Below are 18884 nucleotides of genomic sequence, written 5' to 3'. Positions count from 1 at the left end.
GCGAGCCCAGCAGGGTACTCCTTCCCTCTAACTAGTTTTGTGTTTTAGTAACTTGAAACACCCTGTAAAATCTATCAGGATTAGTTTCCAGTATAGAAGCACTTGTACTTGATCCAAGCTAATCAAATGTTCTTCAGATACTAAGCCCCAGGGTTTAAGTGAGCACACCCAACATATTAAGCAAAAATGACCTTCTTAGCATGGCTACTATATCCTCTTTTTTGACTCCCTTTGACACAATTTTGGCTGAGACAAGACAGAGAATTAAGGCTATTGTGAATGGGCCAAAAATAATACAGTAAGTGTGTCTCTGATGTCACCAGAATGTTATATCCCAAGACAAAAAAAAGAGCTGTTTTTAACGGGAACTGGACATTTTTTACATACTAGTAAAACAAGCTTTTTAATAGATAACGTTTTGTTTCCAGACTCATATTTCAACCTTACCCAATGGAATTAGTAACCAAATTTAGGGCTTTAGGAGCTCATATTATAATCAAACACAAGTCTGAACTTACAAGTCATGTATGACCTGGCAGTCAAGAGGTTATGGCGAGAGAAGAAGGTAGACCACAGAAAACCAAAGAACAGGAAACTTTCCATCTAGTGTTGATGGAAAAGCTTTGGATTAGATGGATGCAGTTCTGAATAACTTATTTCAAAGCAAACAGCTCTAACAGAAGTTTCTGACCCTTTTATAGAGGAAACGCTGAAGATGTATGATGTAAGAATTCAGAAGTGCACATGTTAAGCTGCAAAGTCTGATTTTGGGTTCTATACAGCAAGATCTGTGTTTACGCAGCTATCCAGAGCGACTTCCCCTTCTTCCGCTCATGGGCTCCGTCGACTGACTGACTTCCTTCATTTCCAACAACACTATTTATTATTCCATGAAAGTTGGTTTCATGTTGGTTTAAAGCTCGCCTATAAGCCCAGGCAATTTAATAGAATTTCTAGAAGGCCCCAGATGTACAATACTGAAATGATTCAGATCACTCTCTCTGTGTAGCCAAAGAAAAAGCTTCTTTTTCCATCAGTGACAATTCCAGAGACGATGGCCATTTAAAAAAAAATGGCAAAGCATTCCAGTAGATTTAAAATCAATCCAATCCCACATTTCCCCATTCTTTGGGACAGGCCTTAAAACTGGAACAGCACACATAAAGCATGAGCTTCTGTCGCTGACAGATACTAAGGGGCAATAAATTAAATGGCTTAGAAATGTACGTATCAAAGCCGGTTCTGAGACAGCACGGATTCGGGTGAATAAGAGGTTAATTTCAGCCCTGCCCACTAAAATGCAACACAAGTTGTCAATGAAATACTTAGAGAAAAAGGAGGATAAGCTACTAAGAGAAGCTGATGTGCTTCAGTGAACTTAGGCTTGATTAAATTTCTGAAAATATAACGTAGCACTAATAACAAATTTAAACTTTGACCGAGGTTAGCTCTTTAATTTGCACTGGGATAAAAGCAAACAGATGTCTCTAGGGTAAAATTGACAACATAAAAAATACTTCAGAATTGGACAAAAAGTCCAAATCTCACTAGAGAAGCTGTACATGCAGTTCCCATTCATATTATTTGTAAGCATTTGTCTAAGAAAACACGTGCAACCAGTTGATGACTGGACATTTGGTGACGTGCTTGAGGCCAAAATCAATCTAGTGGCAGCCTCTTGTGCTGCCTGATGTCTAAGAGGATGTTCATTTCAATTAATATTAAGGGTGTTCAGGTGAAAGATCAAATATTAAAAATGCAACATGATAATACTTAAGATACATTAATTTAAGGGAACAAAGTTGTCCCATCTCCTATTTTGGATAAACCTGCTCTGATTACTGGTAGGCTTTCACTGGGAAGGCTTCTCACGACAATGATGTAAGGATCCCACGTCTGGGCTCTCTATACAGTAGAAATGAGACACTTGAATTAAAAGAATCTAGCCCTATCTAAATCCAGACAAATACTTTAAAAAACAAAAGAAAAAGATATTTCAGTGCTTCCCAACAAATGTGGGAATAAGGGGAAGACAAACCAGGCTTATTACAATGCCTTGTCTGAGTCAATATTACCATTTAACTTTCACAGCCGTAACGAGACTCTGCCAAAAAGCCCAAAGCACTACATGGCCAGATTCTCTTCTGGTGTAAATCAGTACAAATCCACGTACTAACTGTATGTTCTTTAAAATGACAATTCAGGTACAAGGCATTTGAGATCTGATTCCTTACTCTAGGCAGTTATTAGATCCACATTACCACATACTTACAACAATGTATTTTTTTTCTCAGTTTCAAAAATATCACAAGATTTTGGCCCAAGTGAAAAGAGAAAAAAAACCCTTTTTGTGTGTGTGTGCATTTGAAAACCTCCATGCTGTTTTCCTGGTTATAACTTTGTGGTTTTGTGACATTTATTCCTAGATGTCAGATGTTAAGAAATATCAGATCACGTTAAGAAGCAATTAACTTTATTTTCTTCCCAGATCTAGGTCACCCAACCTGAGCCACAATTACTAAAGCTAATACCCTGCTCTATCATGAAGGTTGCTGCTCTCTGATCTCACTAATTTTTGCCATACTCAGCCTACAAAGCTTGCTTTAAAATCTCTGAGAAAATATTTGTCTGGAGATATGTAGAAGCAGTATTCTTGGGTGTCACTTCTCTGAAGCCAATTTCTAGATTAATTTAAATACTCTGGACTTTTTCTTGCTTAAAATCCTTCCCCAGTCAGTGCACAGCATTAGTGCAGGAAGCCTTGGGCTGGAAGAGAAAGTGGGATCAACACCAAGGTTATGGTGTAACTGAGCTACTGGGAGCAACACAGGGTTACTGTTCAGAGGAGGGAAAGTTTAGTGCAGAAAGGGAATGGAGGGCAGCCTGGAACAGAGATCAGTGTCAAGGGGAAATCCTGCTGTGAGGAATTTACTGAGCCCAGAAACTGTCTCTGTTTTTATTACTATTTATAATTATAAATAAATGACAGTAATTTTTAAAACTTTCCTTTCACAGGAAAAACCCAAGGTCATGGGAATCACCAACGCCACAAATAGCTGCTTCAGATGAAGATATGAAAACCTGCAGCTGCACAGAGACTGTCAGCTATGGGCTCCCATTCCTTCTCCCCTGACCACCTCTACCCAACGCTCCTCACCTCCACTGGATGGGCTCACTGTACACTGCAAGCTAAGCACTACCTCAATACGAAACCCCTGCAGCACTGGCAAATTTAAGAGTAAATGCAGGTTCACAACATGCCAGGACACCACTCCTGGTGCTTCCCTGCAAGATCCTGTTGGGTTAATCCAAGTTTGACCTCTGACGATGGTAATATAACTGCAATTGCTCCGAGGTCCTTTGTCATCAGCAAGGGCTGGGATTAAAGCCTCGCACAGATAGCAAGCACATCCTGAGTAACAGTTGTGTCTGGAAGAGTACTTTAGTTGTGACCCTAGTAGTTTTAGGAGAAAAAGAGTAGGCCAGGAGAAAAAGACACATCTGCTTTGAGTGATAGCAAGGAGAGAACACTAGGGGAAAACAGCCATGAATATCAGCAGTCCAGCTTTGCTGATGGACTGGCTTCTTCCCTGCCCCTCACTTTCCAATCTTTTTTTCCCTACAGATCCTAATCTTTTAAGATCTTCACATCTTTCATCATTTCCACTCCAATACTTGCCCAGACAGCCAAACCTGAAAGAACACACTCCTGCCTTGTAGTATCCTGCTTGCTAGTATCTTAGTCACGTTACTTTCACATCCACTGGACTTCACCTTCCTCTTTCTACACACGAAGAGAGGTTCCGCTGCCACTCAAACTGCTAAACTCCAGTAAGCTTTAAAGAGCTGTGTCTTTATTGGTACTCAAATGTAAGAAAACTATTCTGCTGGAAAACTGGGAATGATTTAAATTTGAATGAAAGTCCCCAAAACTACCTTCAAATCATCACCCAAAACTACCTTCAAATCATCTACCTTCTGCGTCACCAGATGCAGAAACTCATCCAACTTTGTTATAGATCAGTTTAACTCTTTGCAAAAAGCCTGTAGCACTTGTCTTAAAAGTAACCTGAAGTTGGACAGCTTGCAATGAATACAGCCATATGCCAGTCCCAGGATGTTTTGCCTGCACAAGAATTACTGGAATAGTTTCACTGTCATTAGGAAATCTCATTCAGAAACAGTTTCTCTTGAAGGTATGGAGCTGGTAGGAAATGTTTCCATCTAAAGCAACCTGTATGTGCACCAAACTGTCCCACTCCAAAGAGAGGCTGTGCTTTCCATTGAAAACTGTATTTTTTTCATCAGAACAGCTACAATCCACCCAGCAAAGCAAAAAAAAAAAGAATCATCTGTTCAAAAAGACACCAGTTCCCTGGGAAAATACAATGTTTCTGAAATCAGCACCAGGTACAAATTGTCTAGAAGCCCAAGACTAATTGGGCTACTGTTTCCCTCTGTAGTCATTTCCTGAGCCTCTCTCCTGTAGCACTAATCCCCAGCCTCCAGCCAAGAGAAATCATAACATGACACCCACCATGAGTAAGCATTATAGTTCAGTGAAAACGTCCCTCAATATTTGTTCCTTTGTACATGACTAATCAGGATATAACTCAAAGTATTTTTCCTACCCTCTCTTTTTACAATGTAGGGAGTACAGACAGATTATGATGGAAACATTACTCCAGCAACTACCTTTACCCATAAAGGCACACATGCTCCTTTCCCTCAATGCATCCTGAAGGTAACAGCTTACTAGTAGGTACCACTGATTATTTAGTGCTGACAGAAGAGCTGCATCCAGCTATGAAGCAATAATTGACAAAAGTATCATCACAACTGGCACTTCCTAATTTTGTGTTACCTTGTTTAAGGTCCTGTTTCCCTGATCTGACTTTCAAAGGAATCTTACTTCCACATGTACCATGACATGGCTTTTAATGTCCCAGTAAGTCAGAGTACTGCCTTTTAAAGCCCACCAGCTGGGATGACAAAACCCCCAAGATCCATTAATCAGCAAATATTTCTGTTGGCAATTTCAAGGAACTCAAGCAGACAATCAAGAAAGAACAGAACAATGTTAGCCTGCATATTTCTTTATGTTACTAAAGAACAATGCAAATGGAGAGAAAGACTGAGGACCAGCTTTTCAAAATTGTTTAAGCACAGATAGGCACTTAGCAGGGTTTTCAAAGGTCCCTACAGAGGTTAAGGATCTAATTCCATTTGATGATACAACCATCTAGGGTTTTCATTGAAACACCAGTAAGGCCATGAAAGCATTCAGAGACATGCACCTTTTCCAGAAACTGCTTAATGTAACACTACATAATCCAACGTAATGATTTAATGCAGTAATAAAATAATATAGGTGTCATTTCCACAGGAAGAAAAAACATATCTATACTGTGATCTTGACAGGCAATGATGTTCAAACCCTGACACTGAAGAGGAGATCTGTGATCCTTCTAGCAGAAGAGCCTACAGAAGCTGTAACTCTGGAGATACAGAAGATGGTATTTGCTGTAAAGACGTGCTGTAGAATTGAGAGTTTATGATGGGCTTTTTGTTTCTGTGGCTACAATAAGGCAGGCTTTAAATCTGAACTGAGAAAGGTTTTTCATTTTTGTCAGGACTCCAAATTTTGGCATTTAATTCCACATTCTTGGTCGAGTTGTAGCCAAAGAGAAACAACGGTGTATCTTACTGTCTGTGGGAATACACACACAGCAGTGACCTGCCCCTGTATTTCTCTGTATTGGATGTGCCTAATTCAGAAATCCTGTTCTCTGCATTTTACAATTAAGATATCTAAGATTTCCCCCCATGTCCCTTAAAGCAGACTTTGGATGAGAAACCTTCCAACTGTACCATCCACAATGGATACACCATCTCAGCAGCCATCCAGCTACTCTCTGGCCAGGTGGCAACCACCACCAAAATGCTCCCTCCTCAAACATCTCACAGTCTATCCAGGGAGCCTTTTGCTCACACCAGATAAAATTCTGGGCACGGAAAGGATCTGGCTGAGGGAAGGAAAGAGAAATAATATGGGATTTCCAGTTCCTTTTTTGGTCACTAAGAAAATATCCTTTGAAATAACAATCTTCATGGTGAAAAAACATTTTTACTACTCCAAGATGTGATTTTTACTCTTTTTTTTAAATTAAAAAAAAAAGCAGAACAAGAGTCATGCATGCTTTGGTCATTTGTGAGCCCTGGCAGGTTTCAGAGAGGTTCAAAACTGTGGCATATCCAATTGCATTCCTGCATCTGCAGGCTTGCTGCAAGGAAACCTCAGAGCTCAGGGGATCTCTCTCTCTGCCTATCTACAGGGCCTGAGCACCGGAGCACCACGGGACTTCAAATGGCAACATCATCAAGACTGGCCCTTTCCAGCTCAAAGGTGCAGCTTAGGGGTACAATTTAATCCAGTTCTCACTTCCTAGAAACACAAAGCCCAGCCATGTCACAGAATAATATCTGTGGTTCCCTTATCCTTCTGTCAGGCACAGCAGTCCCCAAATGTGTAGCAAAGATCAAGCTGCAGAAGCTGTATCAAATCCGGTGAACTCAAGCTGAAATGCCTAAGTGATAGGTAATGGCATGGACCATACTGCTCATCTACCTGCTCAGGGGCAGGAAAGGAAAAGCTCTGCTGATGCACCCCACTGAGAATCCCCGCTCCAGGTTCACCCCTTCCCTTTCAGGTAACTGGTGCTCACTCCACTGTGTTTCCACCTGAACACAAGCAGGGAGACTTCCCCATTTACCCATCCTGTTTTGACATGAAGCACAATGGGACCCTGACAGCAGCTGAGGTTTCTCGCTTCTCTTGCAGCACAACACTTTGAGTTTTCATTTTTAAAGGACGTTGCTTTTTTTCAGTTGAAGCAATCCTGAGGCTAATTTCCCATTCACGACAGAGAACAGAAGACCTTCCTGTACAAGTCTCAAAGTCTTAGTAGTGACCTTGGTTTTCTTCATGTCAGCCAAGAAAGAACCCATCCCTGCTCCCACACAAGGGCACTTGTTCCATGTTGACAGAGAAGGAAGTGTACCACCTACTGAGTCACCAATGCCACATCCTAAACACCTGGCTTTTGCCTTGCTGGGCTACCATTTAAGCATGAATCTACCCTGAGTGAAGCTGTAGGAAAAGTCTGTAATAAAGCCTCAAACCACACAACACTTTCCTGAATGGGAGGTATATTGTCATCTGCTGAAGACCATAGACTTCCAGAAGAAAGCTTTTCCTTTCCAAAGCAGATCCACGTGCTTTGCTTTCGTCCAGTTTCAGGGGTAACAAATGGGCATGTCACATCCCAAAGCAAGGTTTAAAATTAAGTTTCTTTGAAGTCAAGAAACAAAATCACAGCTTATTTTTTTTTTAAGGGAATGCACAAAATTATGGCCAAGTCTGCCAAGGTTTTAGATGCCTAATCTCCCACTTAACTATCTTTGTGAACGCTCATCCAAGTTCTTGCCACTCTCACTTGAATTCTGTACCAAAAAAGTACAGATTCCTTAAAGCCAAACTGAAGACATTTCTGACAAATGAAATTCTTGCCTTGTCATTCTGACAAATGAAATGAATTCTTGAATTCATTTAGGCAATGAATCATTTGCCATCCACAGTACACCTCATAGTTGACAAACAAAACAGTATTTGACACCCTCTTGCAAAACTCGGTACAACATATTTTAGGAAATGATTCTTCATTAAAAAAACATCGTCTAGGGCAGCACAATGCAACAGAGACCACACAAACGTGCTACATCCTGTGACTGGCTCTGAATCTGAAGTAAGCATGAAAACAGTCCCAAAACATTTTAGGGGCAGAAGGAAGCATACTCTTTTTCTATGGGACATCAGCTCCTAGATGGTCTTGCTCGCCTTTGGCTTGTCTTGAGTCGGACAGGAATCCACTTAAGTTCCAGGGTGAGGAGCTCAGCCTGTCAGCAGCTCTCCCACAGGCAGGATGAACTAGCCAACATCCCTCAAAGGCATCATATCCAACGTGCTGCCACAAGGCAGCATGTGGTTTCAACAACAAAATGAATGCTTATCTACTTAAAGCTTTGCTTCCTTCTGTATCTGCTACCTGAAGAAATGAAACAACTCTGTGCTCAACCTCAGAGACCAAAACCATAAATGCACGGTTTGAAGGGAAAAAGAGGTAAGGAAGGGAGGGACATTTCTGTAATCCACATCCTTTTTAAGTCCAGAATTTCTTACCTTGTTTAAATTAGTTTGCATTGTGTAATTTTGGAAAATCTTAGGTGTTGCAGGAAGTATTTGCAACAGTTACACTTTTTATACATGTAAACTATCATCCTAAATTAGAGTGTATCACTGCACACAGGAGAGAAAAAACAAGTACATTCAGGCAGTTCCAAGACCAAGATCACCTCCACACATACCACCAACATGATTTTTTGGTTTTTTTTTTTCTTTTTTAATAAAAGAAATTGAGGGCCTTCTCACGTGCAACCTCCACACTGAAACCACTTCCACATTTTAGACTACAGCAATGAAAAGACAGGGAGTAGCTGTGCTTTGCCTCTGTCCTCAGCTCACTCTGGTGCAGTTCAGTGCCAGATAGATCAGAGAAGAGGCTCTGTACTCCAAGCACGTTGTTGCTATTCCCTTCCACCACTGAGATATTAAGCTATCCAAAAAAACAGGGGGAAAAGAAGTTCAATTTACACAGAATGCCCCAAGCGCCCATAAGTGGGACATGCCAGTACTCCTAGCACATCTCTACTTTTCGAATCATTTTTCAAACTTTACAGCTTGGTAGTACAACAAAAACAGCTGCACGGCCTTGTCTGGTCTCTCCCTGAGTGTAATCCCCCCTGTCCTTGCTGCTGCTGTCTACAGGTTTGCAGCTCCTCAGCCCCTTCTCCTTGTGGCACATTCTCAGGGCATTGGGTGCTGGCTGGCTGGCAGGCACAGACAATCTCGCAAATAAATGGTAAACGTTTTGAGAACTTTCTTTTTTTGCCCAGGGGAAGGGAAAAGTAACATATTATGTCTCATCCACACTCATCCTAGTTTATAATGCCATGATTTGCAGAGCCCCCCCCCCCAATATGCCCCCCTTGCTCACAATGCATTGTGTGTGCCTCATGCCAAACTTCCCCTGTACCTCTGCTGCTTTTTAGGGGGAGAGGGGTCCACATTTTGGAAGGAGGAGTTCATTTTGGGGGGTATTTTCACCCCACAGGCTGGAGCCAGGCTGTGGAGGCAGCAGCATGGCTGCCATCCCTGAGGGGAAGTTCCAGAAGGTTCTGGGCCCTGGGCCGGGCTCACAGAGCTGCTGGGCTGGGCAAAAATTCACAACGGTTTCTTGGTTGTTTTCTGAGGCATTTTTAAATTTTTTGAGGAAAACCAGGCCTTTCCCTATGTCCCAAGCACCTGGACTCCAGGCCATGGGCACAAAGCACCAACGCAAGCTGTGGGGAGGGAGTGACGCCAACCTCTCTGAGGGGCGCTCGCCAAACTGAAACCTGTGCTGCCAGGTAAACCCCTCACGGCGAGCATGGCCGAGCCGGGCAAAGACTCGAGTGATCCCCGCCGCCTTGCTTATCCCCCACCCCTCACCAATCCCCCTGAGGAGAGGCACGCACCTTGCCCTCACCACCCTCATCTTGCTGCTGCTTGAGGAAAGATCAATCTGGAAAGATCTGAGACAACAAAGCGCGGGACGCGCATCCTCCGGGGCGGGGGACGAGGCTGGCGGCGCGGGAAGCGCTTTGCCTCAGGGCTGGTGGGGGCGGTCAGGGGCAGCCCCGCGCACGTCTGTCCCGTTGTGTCCCAGCCAGGAAAGTAAACACTCGATGTATTGCAGCACCACCTGCTGGTTTCTTTAAACCGGGCACATGGGCATCGCCCCATAGGGCGGGAAGAAGCAGAAGGGCTTGGCGAGTGTGTTTTGTTGGGTGCAAGGCCCCCGTGGTTTCCTGCACATGAGCATTTTCTGATGGTTTTCCTCCTTGTAAAGGAATTAAGGCACCCGTAAACAAGCAGTCTAAGAAAAGCCTCTTCCCGGAGAAACAATGGACAGATTAGTGCCGAGTTTAGGGATTTCTCTGAAGTACCACAGCCAAAATCTAGGCTTTGCCCCATTCCTCTAAAGCATAGCCTGGTAAATTTTGCAGACGCCTTGGAGAACGATTTTTCTGAAGTAACTGATTGATTCTGAGTGCTTCTGGTTGTTTTTTTTTTTTACTGCCAGCCTCTAAAGGTGCTTACATTTCATAAAGTCACAAGCTGCTGCTTTCTGACCCTGTGGTCCTCTAAAGGGGGCTCAGCTGGCCACTCACAGCTGACTGTCACTTCGGTAAGCCCTAACGGGCTCTCAGCAGCTACTTATTTTAGCTGCTTTCCTTTCTGGGCTTGATTCATCCCACCCGTGAAGTCATGTTAATGAACTTTATTGAAAAGTTGCTCCTTGCTGGTAATTTACAGCCTGGTGAAGGCAGAGAAAAGAGATTTGGGATTTTTTTCACCTCTCAATGAGTGACTTCAGATAATACAAACCTGAAGAAATACTCCAAAATTGCATTATACAGGGCAAGGCTGCTCACCTCTTTGGCTTCCTTAAAATTCAAGTGCAATACTAACTAAACCAGTAACACTGGAGATTGCTGATACCCACAGAAACTGTTCTGAAACTACTGTCTTGCAAAAAGCCTACATAACTTTCATTTTAAGGAAACATTTACAGCCTACAGCAGTTTAAATGCCACACAACAGTGTTTGTGCAAGAGGAAAGCATAGATGGCCTTTAGTCACATCTTTGTGCCCAAATAATTCAATTTGCATTCTCCTTCATCTCTGCTCACCAATAGCCATGCAGTAACTTGCAGGACAGAAGTCTGATTTGAAGTGTGTTCCTGGCACAGGGGATGATCCTACACACATCAGTAGAGCGGAGCACACTCAAGCACTACAGGTCTGTTCAATAATCACACCTCTGATTTAACCCTTCCCATATCTGCTATTTTAGCCTGCCTTGCAGCAGCACTTCCTCTGTACCCACACCACCCTGTAGCACTTCATGTTGCTGCCCCCTCTCTTTTCCTAATGATGAGACCCTATTTTACAGTTAGTGCCACTGTAGCAATAACTAAACAAAGGAAAACTGGATAGTGTGTTTGACTTAAAAAAAAAATCCCTTTCTAGGGCCCAGTGAATGTCCAAGGTTCAAACAAAGTACGAGGTGCTAATGAACAGGGTCTTGACAAACCTTGTTTTCCTGCACAGGGGCTCAGAACATAATGATTTCATTCAGCACCTACTGTTCAAGCATGGAAAAAGTTGGTAAAGAAATCCCACAGAGTTCAGACAACCATTTTCCTAACTTAATCTTCCCCCTCCATTCCTCTCCCCCCCCACCCCTTTTGCCTTTAGGGTCTCTGCCAGCCATAACATAAATATTCATCAGCTGATATTTGCAGTAGCTGTGAAGTTATGAATGAGGCCAAACGCCTTCCCTCCTGCCCCATCTCCAAAATGGCAGCTTCTGGTCTTAGCTCATGGCCAAACGACACTTTCCAAAATCCCCAAAGTACACTTGCAGGCTTTTCAAATTCAGTCGGGTTTTTAATGCACAAAGCAGAAATGCTGTCTACCTAATATTTATCCTGGGATTACTGAATATATATATATATATTGCTTTGCTACACTTTAAACTTTGCGATGCCTTGACGTAATAGACAGAAGTGTTGGCAGCTCAAAATGTTGGTTGGTTCATTTCAGGGGACATGACTGCTGCAGGTTTCCTTTCTGAATCAAATACCAGACACTTGAACCATTTGTTGTGCAGGAAAGAGAAACAGCTTTTACTCTTAATGCTGGTTTCTTAACCACCTGGGTGCTGTCAGAAGGAGCCATATGCACTGAAAAACACTTTTAATAAGACTCCTTCAAGCTTGTCTTAAACTCTGGATCCTGAAAAATGGAATCCCCACTGCCTGTCATGTGGGCTTTCTCTCTGCAGATTAGTGAGGGGCTGCTGCTTTACAAATGTTCCGTTCTCACGAAGCCTGGAATTATGCTCTCAAACCTATTGTGGGTTGGTAAGACAGCAAGACAGCTGATGCATCCAACACCAGTGAAGTCAAAAGCAGAGACACAATATGACAGTGCAGAGCTTTCATGAGTCTAATTCAGCAAGGTACCATTCCAGCCAAAAGAGCTGGGGACCTTAAGCCAAAGCATCACTGGGTCTTAGAAGCTTTAAAATCCTAAATGGCAAGAGTCATTGGGAAGTTCTGACAAAGAGGCTCGGCACCATACAGGATCAAGGAACCAGTGCATCTCTTCATAGCTTGGGTTGCACAAATCAATCATGCAAACTCTCCTATCTTTCCTGATTCACATTCATGGATTTTTTGTGATAGAACCTAACATCAAAAATATCAACAAGAAAGTGATAGGCTTTAGGGATGTTGCTATAATCTCATTTGATTTTCACCATGGCAAGAAAGCCACAAGTCTTCAATTTTGTGGCCAAATTAGAGCATATCTTCTCAAAAACATCTATTTTTTTCTCATGTAGTTACCAGAAAGGACAATTTACCACATCCCTTGGGAACATTCCAAAATTAATAATTCTTACTGCTAAAAGAAAATCCCACATTTTGATTTGAATACCTTCAGCCACTGGATCCTGTGTGGCTTTTTTTGAGATGAAAGAGCCTCAAAATCATCTTGTTGGTACCTCCAAACCAAAATCAAGCACTCTCTCCACCTTCCTAATAATCAGCTGTGTATGGTTCTCAGTATATTTGCACCAACACAAAGGTGTTAGGTCCTGCATGGCTTCCACCTGTGGGCAAAAATAAAGCTTCATCTTTGTGAAATCAGACCCAGCTTCACCAGCAGGTTCAATGAGGACCTCAGGGAACCTTTAGCTAATGTGTCTCAACAATGGTAAAACCAGTAAGCCCAGGCTACTGCACGTTGGCCACGGCTTTATTCTTTGGAGCCAGTCAGCCATGGCCATAAATAAATTCCAAAAAGCCATGGTAAGGGCAGGACAAATTACAAGGCAGATGTTAGATACATACCTTAGCATGGATCCTCTGCTTCTGCATACAAGTAACCACTTCGCGTGTGCACACGTCTGGGATGTATTAACACACCTAAGATCAAAAGGCAGTCACTTAGCCAGACACACGTGCAAAGCTTTTGTTTTGTAGCCTTAAATCACCTGCTGGAGTTGGGATCACTTAATTTGGAAGATCTTCCTCCCCAGAGAGAAAATGATGTATCAGCAATTGCTGCTTCTGATGGTAAACACCTTGCAAGGTTACCTGCTGTTTTCTAGCAGGAAGTTGCGCTACACCCAAAAATCCAGAGTTCTTACTAGATTGACAACCTTGTTTTTATCAGCTGTTTACATACTATCATGCTGCTTAAAAATCATCTTGTTGGAGCAAAGCAAAGGTCTTTGTGACAACATAAGTGCTCAGTAATTAATTGACACACTTCACGGAACATACTAATATTGAGATGAGCTGTTTTGGCACTGACCACGATGCTGCGCCGCAGGACGGTCTGGCTATTGCCAGCACTAGAAACAAAAACAGGGGGAAAAAATTCATCACAGCAACACCTTCCTACGGCCAAGGAGGCAGTGAGGAAGGGAGTGTATGCCAAGTCCAAGTAGAAAAGGAAAGAGAAACTTTGGGCAGTTTCTCCTTAGCCTTTTCTCAAGAGGAAGGGAAGGTGAGACTGAAAAAGGCTAGCTCTGGAGAAGGGAGTATCCATCCACAGAGCAAATGCAAACCCACCTTTATTTTCTGCAAAACCACCTTTATTTTGATGGATCATGTTATACAGCATGCAGATGCTTTGCTTTTATAAAGATTTTGAACTGGAAAATGCCAGTCAGTGCACTTCTCTAACCATCAAAAGCATCAAAGCTCAGGAATGTTCTCTCCTGAGTTCTCACATGTTAATATATGTCATTACATACATGTTACTTTCCCTGTACTAATAACCAAAAATCTTCTAGTAGGGCAATAAAAATCCTCCAAGGTAAATGATCCAGTGCATTGCAGGGAAGACTCAGTCAGAATGGAAACTTTCTCCTGGACTGTGCTGCAATCACAGCTCTAGAGATCACGGCAGCAGCGTGCAGTGCTGGCTTACAGATGCTTTATTTTGCAGCCAACATCTTTGCTCATCATATAGTGCTGAAGATTTCCAAACACATCAGTAAACAGCGACACAAATTAAACGAGCTTGTGGGCTGGATGTACTCTACAGTTCCTTGTTCTTTAAATGAACTCTGTAATAACTGACAGTACAACTTCCACCCATATCAGAGCAGTAATGGAAAAAGGATTGAAAATCAAGAATACTTTAAAACCTTTATGGTAAAAGGGCCTTTCTGTGATAGGTCAAAAGTATGTTTTTATACTTTCTGGGGGGACACATACACTGGAAACATAAAAAGCAGAGCATGCAGATGGTTGAAATGTCTGGGTTTACTGCTCATTAGCATGACAGCTAATTAGTTAGGTCATGTGTGGTTTTGTATCTGTTATGCAGCAGTTACAAGCCTACACATAACTACTTGCAAGTGACTACCCCTAGACTAACATGAGAAGATGTTGTTCCTGATGCACCACGAGGTCTTCCGTGTTTCTCTGGCATCACTGAATAACCAGAAAATAAGCTGGAGCTGGGACCATCAGAGATGTTTCTAGGCCTGCTTTACAGCTGTGGCAATCTTCCAGGTTAACAGTGAGCACATAAAAAACAATGGTTGGGAGAGTGAATCCAGTAAAGGTATAGCTTATGGGTAGATGACACGGAGAGTGAAACAGAGAAGTCACAAGGTACTTGTTTGTTCATACATTGAAGTATGCATATCATGCACCAGGGCTGCTTTCCAGTCACACAAGACTGTCTGATATTCAGTAACAACTCTGTGACAGGGCAACATCAGCTGGGAAATGCTGGCAGCATTGAACAGGTAGCTTTACAAGCCTTGCCAAACTCTGAACATCATGGCCTTGCCTCAGAACTTGCTGCTTTCCTCCAGCTGGTGTCTTGAAATTCCTGATAAAAGCACCACAGATTGCAACAGAGCTACGTTAGCTCACGCTTTGGCCCTCAACATTTTGGACAAAGATAGTATCAGCATCTAAACAGATGAAGTGGAAAGAATGTTGTAACAGCGGTGGGCTTTATTTATTCAACTATATGACACTTAGAGCAGAAGTTCTGTAAGAGCAAGCTCTAAACTCCCTGACCCTAAGGCTACCTGACCAAGTAATGTGATGCAGGCAAGAGCACTTGAAGGTCTTTGTTAGCCTCCTTTTTAACCTTAACCACTGCTACAGGGGGTGTGTAGCCTGGGAACCAGGGACTGGGTTCCTCTGCCTTGAGGAGGCACTTGGTGCTTTCTCCACTGACAGAAAGTGCTGCTGCAGCAGCATAGGCCACCTATAGCTTACACTCAGGTTCCCTTGTCCCATCTGGCAAACTACTATAACTAGACTTCAAATTTAATCCTGGGTAGAGAGCTTTTTTCTGCCAGAAGCCCTTCACCAACACCCACCTCTGTCCACACCTTATGTCAAAGTATTTCCAAAGGGCAAAGATTCTGCCCAAAGGTCCCAGGCATCTCTCATTTCAGCTTCCCAGCAAGATCAAAACCAAGGACTATGCAGCAAAGGCTGCTGCAAACACAGATGCAGGATGCAACGAGATGCCACAACAAAGGGGAGACGGAGGCTGGCACCTCCGGACCTGCAGCCGTAGATTAGAAGCCATGGAACAATCTCACCAGTAAGGCAGTAAGGAAATGAAGTGGATTATTGCCAACTCTTATTCTTTATTTGCAGGTATTTTCTGTTGTGCTTTCCTAAGACTGTGACCAAGTTCTATTTTCTTAATATAAGTTTCTCTGTCTGTAACTCTTCCAAAGAACTTGACAGTGGAGTTTGCTGTACAGAGGCCTCTCGTTTAGTTTTTTACCCGGTTAGAGACATTAGATTGTCCAAGGGAATTTGCTTATACAAAAATCACTACTTTTTGCCTGATAAGAAGGCTACAGTTGTGTAATTCCAGAGTTAGGGACAGTTTGTATTAAAATTATACTAGAGACCCCCTCTTCAACACACCAGTCTGGCTCATCTTTGGTAGAACATACATATAGACCCAGAGGAAAGCTTAGCTTAGGGAGATGATCCTGCTGTTCAAACTCCCATCAGCTTCAGAGCTCACTTGTTATGAAGACTGTTTATCTCACATCAATGCTACATTTCTGGGTCCAGTAACAATCACACCAAGTGGAAATGTGTGCAACAGCCAGCCTGAATTTGTGTAAGAGCTAAATTTATGCCATGTTGCCTTACTGTAGGATCCTTGCACCTTCCTTTGAAGTCTTTTGTCATCATTCTTGATAATCAGACAAATGTCATGTGAAGGGAACCTAACCAAGAGTACCTGGTGTGCAGGAACCTTTTAAATGACAACTGTTTGAAATCCACTACTTTCAGTCCTCCTATCAGGAAAATCTAACAAAACAACTACACAGAATTAGAGGGGTTTAGTATACTGAGAGGCTTGGGGAAAACTCAAGTAAAATCATGTCACGCTATTGAATTACAGATAACCAGTAAGAAATAGAGATCTGCTGTGCTGCCCAGCTCTACCTCGGCCCTGTAGATCAGCTGTAGACCTTCCTCATTCTTGTTGAGTATTTATGATACATGATGTCCACTCCAGCTGTGTGCCTTAGGGACAACAGCATGATTTATCATGTAAATTTAAGGTATTTTATAAAGATTTTCTCTTCCTGTGCCTGCCAAGTTACACTTCCCACTTTCTTGGGGAGAGACTGCTGCTTGCAGAAAAGCACCTTTGCAGTGCATAAGGCTGTCTTGACCTTGACTGGAACTTACAGCTGCTGTTGTCATAAAATAATAATCAATATTAATCTTTGTCTGTCTAGGTATATGAATGTTTTCCCCTTGGCTGAAGAAACTATCTGTATGTATTTGCCATCCTTCTGCCCCATAAAGGTGCCGGCAGTGCAATGGATTACTCAGTATGCTTAACTACACCAGCACCTTGCAGGGCTGTGACAGATGAGATGTATTGATGGTCTCACAGTGTTCCTATCAGGGTGCTCCTGGACACAATTCATCCTGCCCATCTGAAATGATGACTTAGGAGGTGGAAACTCCAAAGGGGAAATCAGATCTTTAAAGTTCAGCTGGGACAGCCTTCACTTGCCCCTTCCAATGCTCCAGGCCCTCAAGAAACATAGGACTGACTCTCAAGGGTGTTCTTATACTAGCACAGAACCATCCTTACCTCTGCAAAGGAAGAAGCTGAACTACAACACAAAGACATCCTGCATCTGGAGGACACACTCTCAAAGCAGCAAGACATCTTTGTTATGAATGTAACATATGTGGTACTCTCCCTCTGTTTGGCAGGAGATAAGAAAAACAGAAGCAAGGCAAAAATGAAAACAAAATGGAGCACAGAGGCATCGTGAAACAATTAGAGTGTTGCATCTCATTAGTATCTAAATCTGGCATTGCCAATCTTGTTTTAAAAACAGTTTTGTTCAACACTCAGTGACAGGACTTTAAAAGCTGACATATCTTGCTGTATTGTGGGCCACAGTCACAGCTGGTGTAAATCAGTATAAACTAATGAAGTCAATGGAGCTTCTCTGATTTACACTAGCTGAGGTTATGGCTCAATAAGGTTAGACTTGCTTTCTAGGAGCGTTCAAGGAAGCCAACTTCTGTGTGTCCTGTGATGAAGTGGTTATTTATAATGGACCTCAGTGTGGTTTGGAGCCAAATTTCCACATCAAAAGTAGCTTTATAAGAGATATCCTTACAGTGAGGTTCAGTGCAAAATCATGACTTCAGAAGCCAGCTTTCCTCATGCTCTCAAGTATTTGATTTCAGGCTGAAAACCATTTGAGAAGCCAAGAAAAGCAGAGCCATTCCTGCCTACTTCCCCAGCTCTGCTTCATCTTTGAGTCGCCTGCATATCCAACAGGCCCCGACCTACACTGCCCATTTATCAAAGCAAGTTACTCTAAGTGTCTGTTTATTTATGTTCAGAAATTCCCAGTAAGACAGACAAGTTTCATGCTTAAACATGAAAAATTGGGGATGGAGGTGGAGTTCTTCCTAGCTCCAGAGCTATTTGTTTGACTTGGCCACCGGTAAAAATAAAACACAATAATGTGTCCCAGAGTCACAGCAAGAGGTGGAGGTCACAAGAAAACAGATCATGTCTTTCACAGCTCTTCAGCTCCAGTACACTGAATTATGACTTCTTTTATTTACTTACAGGATTTTCTACCCTCTGCGCAGGCTCCAAGTGTTCAAAAAAAGCAGCAGGTCTCTGCTTCAAAGAACTCACAGGCTAAGTGAGAGAGCAAAATCTGTCCCAAAGCTGCACTGATCTCCTTCTCCACTTTTTATCTGAAAGGTCAGGTGATCTCACAACCCTCATCTGAGTTCTGCTATCTCCTGCTCACCAGACTGCCATGCCTCAGTCCTGCACCTCTGTACTCTGCTGTATTAAACTGCCAGGCTCTTACAGCAAATATTTTCCCATTGCAGCCTAATCTGTCTTATGGGCACAAACCACCCAGGTGTTGCAGCTCGAGGTGGTCTTTTGCAGAAATGTATTGGTTTTCCCTTAGGAGGGCCCTGCTCCCTGCATGTCCAGTCTTGATGTGCTCTATCAGATGTCCAGACACCATAGCAGGCTCTTTCACTGACCTTGTCACTTTGAAGTAGACTGTCTTCTTCAGAACTCCTTTGCTAGAAATGGGGCTCGAGTCCAGTTGTTGAGAACATGAAACATGGCTATGTAAAAG

Source organism: Colius striatus, chromosome 2 (assembly GCF_028858725.1).
Source record: "Colius striatus isolate bColStr4 chromosome 2, bColStr4.1.hap1, whole genome shotgun sequence".
NCBI lineage: Eukaryota > Metazoa > Chordata > Aves > Coliiformes > Coliidae > Colius > Colius striatus.
The sequence above is the reverse complement of the archived record's forward strand: the minus strand, read 5'-3'. Positions refer to the sequence as shown.